Raw genomic sequence first — 9091 nt, 5'->3', positions numbered from 1 at the left:
TGTGCTAAAATTAAGGAGGGAAAACATTTCAGCATTTGCACTGTGTCCTGAAGCAGCCTCTTGCCTAACACATTTGCTGTCCTTTCCTGCTCCAAGAAATAAACACACCCTGAGGTCTGGGTGCGAGTCGTGTCTGCTGCTGCTCCTGGGGGGAAAATAACTCAAAGGATCTATGCTAGACCCCTATTTGCAGCAAGGTCAGGCTGTCAAGTAGCGGCATTTCTCTAATGGGATCAGCAAATGGGGTGTTACTCAATGGGCTTCTTAGCCATGCATAAAATGGTGGACATTTTGGAATTCTTCCTGGACAGAAGGTTGGAAATGTAGAAAAAGGAGGACATCTGGACACCCTGACGTTAAATCTGGTGGGATTAAATCGGATTTAATTCCAGCTAGTCAATATATGGTTAGGAGTTTGTTTTAAAGCAGGTAGATGAACTCCTTTTTCAAAACCATTGTACATGTTGGTTTGGACTGAGCTGACACATCCCTTAATGACAAGCCCTGGAAGAGCAGGTTTGTACAAAAATATAAAGGGGTGGTTTTGTCCTTAACAGAAAAGTGTTGTGGACGAGAACAGTGTGTGCAATCTGATGGGTGTATTTTGAAGGGCTTGGCAACCACATTGGATTGGATTTAGTCATCTGGACAACAAAGTACTTTTGGGAAGAATATATGTGCGTGTGTGAAATGTATGTTCAGGAGAAAAGGAACAAAGCCTGAGAGAGTGAAAAATGTGAAGGGTCCCTTTAGTGTTGGTTGTGTAGGGGTGCATCCACACTGTAGAAATACAACTGGCCCTCCACATTTGTGGCTTTGATTATCTGTGATTTATTTGTGGTTTTGATTCATATGCTCTCTTTAGGAATATCAAAGTTCTCCTGCGCAACTCTGCCACTGCCAGAAGTTGACCATAGAGTTGTGCTGGAGAACCTAGAAGGTCCTAGAGAAAACACTTCTCTAGGCATTTGTAGGTCCTCCAGCATGATTCTACGATCAACTTCTGGCAGATGTGCACTGGAAGACCTAGAGATTCCTAGAGAGGTGTTCTCTTAGGTAGAAATAATAGTGTTTTTTATTTGTGGTTTCCCCACATTCACAAGGGTTCTGTGCCCCTAACCCCAGCAAATGTGAAGTGACTACTGTAATGCAAAGGAGGACAAGGCACCATAAAATGTAGGACATTTGAGAAAAATTGAGGACGTGACCAGCTGAAAACTAAAAACACTCATACAAATATGAGTTCATGCTTCTCAGTCATGCTCAAAATGGAGAACATTTTGGAATCTCTCCTGGACAGAAGGCTGAAATGGAGGACATGTGCTGGAAAAGGAGGACCTCTGGTCACTCTGTTTTTACACCACTTTAAGTGCTGTAGCTCTATCCTATGGAATCCTGGGATTTGGGGTTTTACAAGACCTTTAGCCTTCTCTGCCAAACACTACACTACAGATCCCAGGATTCTGTAGGATGGAGCCAAGACGGTTAAAATAGGATCAGACTGCATTATTTCTACAGTGTAGATGCACTCAGAAAGAGGGGGTTGCAACAAGTGTTGCTTAGCTGGTTGTGTGATAAATGACACTTCCTGAAATTCCCTCTTCTAGACAACCATTGAAGGTACAGGAGCCTTTTCCAATACTCACTTTGGCAACCTTAAAAGGACAGAGTTGCCTTCCTCACTGGAGTGTATCAAGGTTTTGGGTGGAAAAGGTATGATGTCCTCTGTGCCATGTCTAGCTGCCTTCTTGTTCCTTGTCCATTTCCACAAGGAGATTTGTTACCACTATTCCTATTTTTGAAAAGCACCATTAGGCAATTACTGAGGAAGCATTTTTGCCTCTGCAAACACTTGGCGCAGAGATTTCCTCTTTGTTGCACCACTAGGGAAAAATAATGCCATTTATAGTTGCATAATAGTTGGCATTATACAGGCTCAAAGATCATTATTATTGCTGTGCCAGGTGTGGGTGGCACAGTTGCATAATCCAGGGCCAACTGTAGGCCTTCAGATACTTTTACCTGCATATCCCATCAGTGCTGGCCAATGGTGAAGGATACAGGGTATTGTAGTCGAAAAACATCTGGAGGGCCACTGTTGACCCATGGTATGAAGGTGATACCTATGTTGTGTGGAATAAGGAGGGAATTTCATGGCTTCACCGTCTCTGTGGCTCGCCTCTACTGAAACTAGTTCTATGCAAAAAAGAAAAGAGGGCGTTAAAGAAGAGATATGAGTAGCATAAACGGTTGTGCAAAGGTCACAAATAGCACCAGAGAGATTAAAATTAGACTCCGTCCTGCATCTTTGTCACTGTGGGTTATCTGGTTTAGCTCCAAATGTGCTTTCTCAATCTGAAGAGGCTAAAGGCCGTCATCCTTCAGAGGCATGGCACACAATTCTCAGAACCAGCAGCACTAAACAGACACTGTCCCACAAGTTCAAATGTGGGGCACTGCAATAGGTTTGGGGGCCAGATTTCTGAATTTTTGGAGGCCTCCAACACTACAAGAATTGCCAAAAAATATTTTAAAAGTCTGGAAGCGACTGGAAATACACTTCTGGCTTTAAGGAAACAGGGTATTTAAGATGGTGGTTTTTAAGGTTTTTATTTATTTTTTAATTGTTCGGTGGTCCCTCCACATTTGCTGGGGTTAGGGTGAAGGATCCCTGTGAATGTGGAAAAACCGCAAACAAAAAAAATTGTTCTTTTTACCTAAGAGAACACCACTAGGAATCTCCAGGTCTTTCAATGCAACTCTATGGTCAAAATCTGCCAGAAGTTGATCATAGAATCATGCTGGAGGACCTACAAATGCCTAGAGAAGCGTTTTATCTAGGAACTGCAACTGCTGGCCAAGTTGCGCTGGAGGATCTAGAGATGTATAGGGAGAACATATCAAAATGGCAGATAATAAAATCCACAAAAGTCAAAGCCACAAATGTGGAGGGCGAACTGTATTCCTTTTTTTTAAGTGATCTGTTTTGTAATAATATTGTAATAATAAAATAGTTTAATTAATTTTGCATGTTTTTAATTGTACTACGCTTTTAAATTGTAAGCTGCTTTGAGTCCCAATTTTTTTTTTTGGGGGGGGAACAAACAGGATACAATAAGAATAAAAATAATAATCCTTTAATTAAACCTTGCAGCCTATTTAAACTGTGTTGAGGTGTTTAAAGTGGGTTGATGCTCCAGGAGGCTCCACAGAAAAATGAGAGACCGGAGTTGCATTGCATCTGCACTGCAGACATAATCTGGGTTGACAACGCTTTAACTGCCATGGCTCAGTGTTGTGGAATTCTGGGAATGGTAGTTTGTTGTAACACCAGACATAGAAGGCTAAATGTCTTACACAACAACAAATCCCAGAATTCCATGGCATTTAGAAATGGCATTTAAAATGGTGTCAACCTGGATGATTTCTACAGCTGGTGGTCACATTCGACTTTATCATACTAGCACAAAAGGCAGGAGCATAGTGGTATGCTCCCGTCAGTATTGCACAATAATGCTATGATTATCACATGATGTCACAATTATCCCGCAAATAAAGAGGCATTCTAGCACCATGGGAATAGAATTCAGAGACATAGGTCCAAAAGCAGAAATAATCCAGTTTGAGACTGCTTTAACTCCCCTGCCTTCAATACAAGGGAATTCTGGGAACTGTAGTTTTGTGAGACATTTAGCCTTCTCTGTCAGAGAAAACTCAGGGGCCACGATAAGCTACAATTCCCAGGATTCCCTAGCACTGAGGCAGGGTGGTTAAAGCGGTCTCAAACTGGATTATTTCTGCAGTGTGTTTTGTACCTATGTCTCTCAATTCCACTCCAGTGAGGATTAAAAGTGATCTCCCCCCCCCCCCCCCATTTTATTTGGTTTGCAGGACATTCCTCCCACTATTTGAAGGGAATTTTGGAGTTTTTCAGAAGGAAATACAAGTAATTTATGGATGTTGTTGTTATTTTCTTATATCCCGCCTTTCTCTCAATACTACTCAAGGCAGTGTTGTTGTTGTTGTTGTGTGCCTTCAAGTTGTTTCCGATTTATGGAGACCCTAAAATGGAGTATTTGTAGCATGTTATAATAAATAATATATAAATAAAACATTGTTGTTGTTGTTGTTGTTATATGTTTCTTCAGAAGGGGTTTGCCATGGCCTCCCTCTGAGGCTGAGAGAGTGTGACTTGCACAAGAGGTCGCCCAGTGGGGTTTCCATGGCCGAGTGTGGATTTGAACCTTGGTCTCCAGCACTGAAACCACTGCACCACACTCCCTCACGCTTGTGTATATGAGTTTTGTTGTGGATTTCTCCCTTTCTCTTTGCTTGGCAGAGTCTCTAGCAGCTTCACAAGGGAACCTGAAGTCTCATGGGAGAATAATAGAGCCATTAAGGGGATAATCTTATATGTAAACCTATATAACCAGTCTTTAATGAGCCTCTGAGTGAAACACCATTCATTTATAGGCACTGACATCATTTCTGGGCGACCCCTGGAACCATAGAGTAGGAAAAGTGGTGGCATGACCAGATTAAGCAGCCTACTACAGCTCACTTCCGGTTCCGCTATGGGCGCCGCCATTTTTGGCCCAGAGGCCGCTCTAGGTGGCAAGTCTCTATGATACCTGCTTCTTTTTCTTTTAATAATAACAACACCAACAACAATAATAATATATTTAGGGGCTGCAGCCACACTGCATAAATAATCCAATAATAATTATTATTATAATTTATTTAGGCTGCATCCACACTACAGAAATAATCCAGTTTGACACCGTTTTAACTGCCCTGGCTCAGTGCTATGGAATTCTGGGATGTGTAGTTTTGTGAGACATTTAGCCTTCTCTGTCAGAGAAAGCTCTGGTGCCACAACAAATTACAGTTCCCAGGATTCCATAGCACTGAGCCAGGGCAGTTAAAAGTGGTGTCAAACTGGATTATTTCTGCAGTGTGAATACAGCCTGAGTTTCTCTTATCTGAAATGTTGGTAACCAAAAGTGTTTTGGATCTCTGCCCCCAGATTTTGGAATATTTGCATATATAATAATGATAATAATGATAATAATAATAAAATTTATTTCTACCCTGCCTCTCCAATGAGATTGAGGCTGCTTACGACACTAAAATCCACACAATACAATAAAATAAATCCCACTATCCCTCCCCCCTTTAAAAAAATCAACATAATAATGAGATATCTTAGAAATAGGACCCAATTCTAAGCATGAAATTCATTTGTGTTGCCTGTACTCATCTTATACGCACAGCCTGAAGGTCATTTTGTACATACTATTTGTTATAATTTTGTGCATGAAACAAAGTTTGTGTGCATTGAACCATCAGAAAGCAAAGGTGTCTCAGCTACCCATGTGGGTTATTTTGGATACTGGAGTGTTTCGTATTTTTGGAATTCCAGATAAGGGAGACTCAACCTGTATTGCATTGGTTCTATCTGAACGGTTTGGATTACAATTGAATTGTATTAGTTTTATATTTGCATTACTCTTTCCTTCCATGTATCAAGACTGTGGAACGACCTGCCAGGAGAAACTGGATGACTGAACATGCTGCTTGAATTTAAAACAGTATTAAAGACCTCTCTCTCTTATGGCAGGCCAATCCAGTTTATTTTAAATTATGAATTTTAAATACACCACTGTCTTTTTTTTAATGTTCTACACATACAGATACATCCAACATTATTCTCTAATTATAGATGGGGGGAAAAGAAGACAGAGTGAGACACATGGTGTACAGTACAATCCTATACAGGTCTAATGAGTTGTAAGCACAACTGGATTGTCAGGATTTACCACAACAAGCTAAATGGGTATGAATTACAAACTGTCGGCCACTGGCTGCCCTGGCCTTGGAGGGAGATTAGAGGCAGGCACAGCTCCACCATGCCTAGGTCCAGAGACAGAGTAAGGACCCTCCCTCTATTCCTACTACCATTGCCATAGCCTCAGAGGGAGATCAGAGGAAGGCACAGCTCCACCAGGCATAGGACCAGAGATAGAATAAGGCCCTCCCTCTATTCTAACTACCATTGTCATGGCCTCAGAAGGAGAGAAGGAGGCACAGCTCTACCATGCCTAGACCCAGAGACAGATAAAGGAGGCTCCCACTATTCCAGCTACCATCACCATGGCCTCAGAGGGAGAGAAGGAGAGGCAGTATCTCCTGGCCTTGATCCCTTTCCCCACCACCATTCCCTTCTCCTCTTGTGTCATGCCTTTTTAGATTGTAAGCCTGATGGCAGGGAACTGCTTAATTAACAGTAAGCTGCTCTAAGAAGTTTGTAAGCTGCTTTAAGAGCATTTCTAAAGAGCAGGGTATAAATACAATAAATGAATATAGTGGTCACTTCCCTTACGTGGGCATCCGTTGTGGACCCCCACCCCCGCGTAAGGGAAATTCTGTGTACGCTCGAGCCCCATTAAAGCCAGTGGAGCTCGTGCCTGTGGTGGCATGCGGTGCTGTGCGGCACGGACGTGCGTACCATTACACTTTTTGGCGCACAGTGCTGCTTCTTCCGGTGCGGTTTCCAGCATATGCTGGAAGCTGCGTAAGGTGTGTCTGCATATGACACAGGCACACTGTACTGTATAAATAAATAAATAGCCATATGGGCCATGTAGCCAAGCACTGTACAATAACATCACAAATCTACAAAAAAAGAAATACTTTTCTTGGTCTGATTAAAATGCACAAAAATCATAACATAAGCTTTTGAAGAACCACTGGTTTCTTCATCAGGTAGAGATGTTAAAAATAATTTCTTGTTGTTGTTAATGTGCCTTCAAATCTTTCCCGACTTACAGCGACACTAAGGCAAACCTATTCAGAGGCCATCCTTTGAGGTTGAGAGAGTGTGATTTGCTCAAGGTCGCCCAGTGGTTTTACATGACTGAGCAGTGATTCGAACCCTGGTCTCTAGAGTCATAGTCCAATACTCAAACCACTACACCATACAGGCTTGCCGTTTCCAATTTATGGCAACCCTAACACAGGGTTTTCTTGACAAGTTTCTTCAGATGGTTTTTTGCTTTGCCATCCTCTGAGGTTGAGAGAGCGTGGTCACCTCAACAACTTTACTATTTGTTGTGTGCTTTTGAGTCATTTTAGACTTATGGTGACTCTAAGGCAAACTTATCACATGGTTTTCTTGGCAAGTTTCTTCTTCTTGCCCTTGCCTTCCCCTGAGGCTGAGAGAGTGTGACTCACTCAAGGTTACCCTGCGGGTTCACATTTTAAAAATCATACAGCAGGGGGGAAAACATGATGAGGATGTTAGTCGGAAAGCCAGTGTAGTCTCACAAGCTTGCAACATGTATTTTGTACACCTGGAACAGAGAACACCAAACCTTGGTTCTCCACGCCATGGTCCAAAACACATTGCAGAAATAATCCAGTTTGAGACCATTTTAAGTGCCCTGGCTCAATGCATTGGAATCCTGGGAACTGTAGTTTTGTCAGACATTCAGCCTTCTGTCAGAGAGAGTTCTGGTGTCACAATAAACCACAATTCCCTTTAACTGAGCCAGGGCAGTTAAAACGGTCCCAAACCAGATTATTTGCGCAGTATGCGTTGGACTCATGTAATTATTATTTTTTTTACTATTTTCTATCTTCTTGCTGTTTTCTTTAATACTATTTTTTTTACTTTAATACTATTTTTACTATTTTCTATTTTCTTGCTGTTGTCTTTAATACTATTTTTTACTTTAATACAATTTTTACTATTTTATTTTTTCTTACTGTTGTCTTTAATACTATTTTTTACTTTACTTTAACACTATTTTTGTTACTGTTTTCTTGCTGTTGTCTTTAATACTGTTTTTTACTTTACTTTACTACTATTTTTGCTACTATTTTCTATTTCCTTGCTGTTGTTGTCTTTAATATTGTTTTCTTGATGTTGCCCTTTTTTGTACTGGTGGTCCCTGTCCAGAATATATTTCATTCATTCATTCATTCATTCATGTACATTTTTGGACTTCAACTCCCTGAAGCCTCAGCCACTTGGGCCAACGTCTAGGAATGCTGGGAGTTGAAGTCCAAAAATAAGGGGGGAAACAAACCATGGAGGCTCAATGTTTGGGAATGACTGAACAAATCCCTTACAATTGAAGGGAGCGAGATGAGGAGGCCTCTCAAAATGGAGGGATTATGTGCATGGAGATATTGAATGACTAACAGTCACTTTTCCTAGTTATGCATGCTCCCTAACATGGCGGCGCTTCCTGCGTGCAACTTTTGAGAAGGAATACATGCGACATGCTCCTGGTTGTGATGACAGAGCAACTTCCGCCATTTCAGGGGCCTGTTAGGAGGCTCTTCCCGCCCTGGATGCGAGGAAGTGGCTTTGCAATTGGGTGCTGAGGACCCTCTGCTCCTCATTACTCCTCCTCCTCTCTCTTTCCCTAGTTCTTTCCGCCCGCAGCTGAGACAGAGGCAGGCTCCACTGGGGGAGAGTGTGGTATGTGTGGGGGTGGTTGTTGCTCTCCTCCTCCTCCTTCTTCCCTTTCCTTGGGTGGGAATGGCTTCCTCCATGCAGGAGTTGGCTGTGGGAAGGAAAGTGGGAGGGAGAGTGCAAAACTGCAATCCCAAATTATCCCTTCCAAGGAAGAAGGGCTGGAGACTTCCCCATCCCATTTTGTGGCTGTTGTGTGGTTGTGGTTGCTGTTGTTGTTGCTCTTCTTGGGCGCCTTAGAGTCCTTTCTGACTTGATCCTTGGGTGGCTTCAAGGCATTTTGTGACTTATGGTGACCCTAAGGAGGGCTTTACATCAGGTTTTCTTGGCAGGTTTCTTCAGGGTGGGGTTTGAGGCTGAGAGGGTGTGACTTGCTATTCCCTGCTAATTGTTGTTGGGTGCCTTCGAGTCTTTTCTGACTTTGTTACTGGGTGGCTACAAGACATTTTCTAACTTGTGGTGAACCCTATCATGGGGTTTTCTTGACATGTTTCTTCAGAGGGGCGTTGTCATGGCCTCCCTCTGAGGCTGAGAGAGTGTGACTTGCTCTTAACTGTTGCTGGGTGCCTTCAGGTCCTTTCTGACTTTGTTCTTGGGTGGCTTCAAGGC

The 9091-nt window shown here is 42.4% G+C and overlaps 1 protein-coding gene across 1 annotated transcript in view; it reads left to right on the top strand.

Moving 5' to 3' along the window:
* The first annotated feature begins 8333 nt into the window (after positions 1-8333).
* The window catches only part of LOC149323002 (B-cell receptor-associated protein 31-like), a 62544-nt gene continuing 61786 nt past the window's right edge, over positions 8334-9091 (top strand). The window contains exon 1 of the mRNA XM_089486026.1: positions 8334-8488. The gene's annotated coding sequence lies outside the window, so the exon portion shown is untranslated. The remainder of the gene's footprint in view (positions 8489-9091) is intronic.

This window comes from Sceloporus occidentalis, unplaced genomic scaffold (assembly GCF_023333645.1).
Source record: "Sceloporus occidentalis isolate IW3139 unplaced genomic scaffold, rSceOcc1.0.p SCAF_1, whole genome shotgun sequence".
NCBI classification, from domain to species: domain Eukaryota; kingdom Metazoa; phylum Chordata; class Lepidosauria; order Squamata; family Phrynosomatidae; genus Sceloporus; species Sceloporus occidentalis.
Note: the sequence above shows the minus strand (reverse complement) of the source record. Positions and strands in the feature narration are given on the sequence as shown.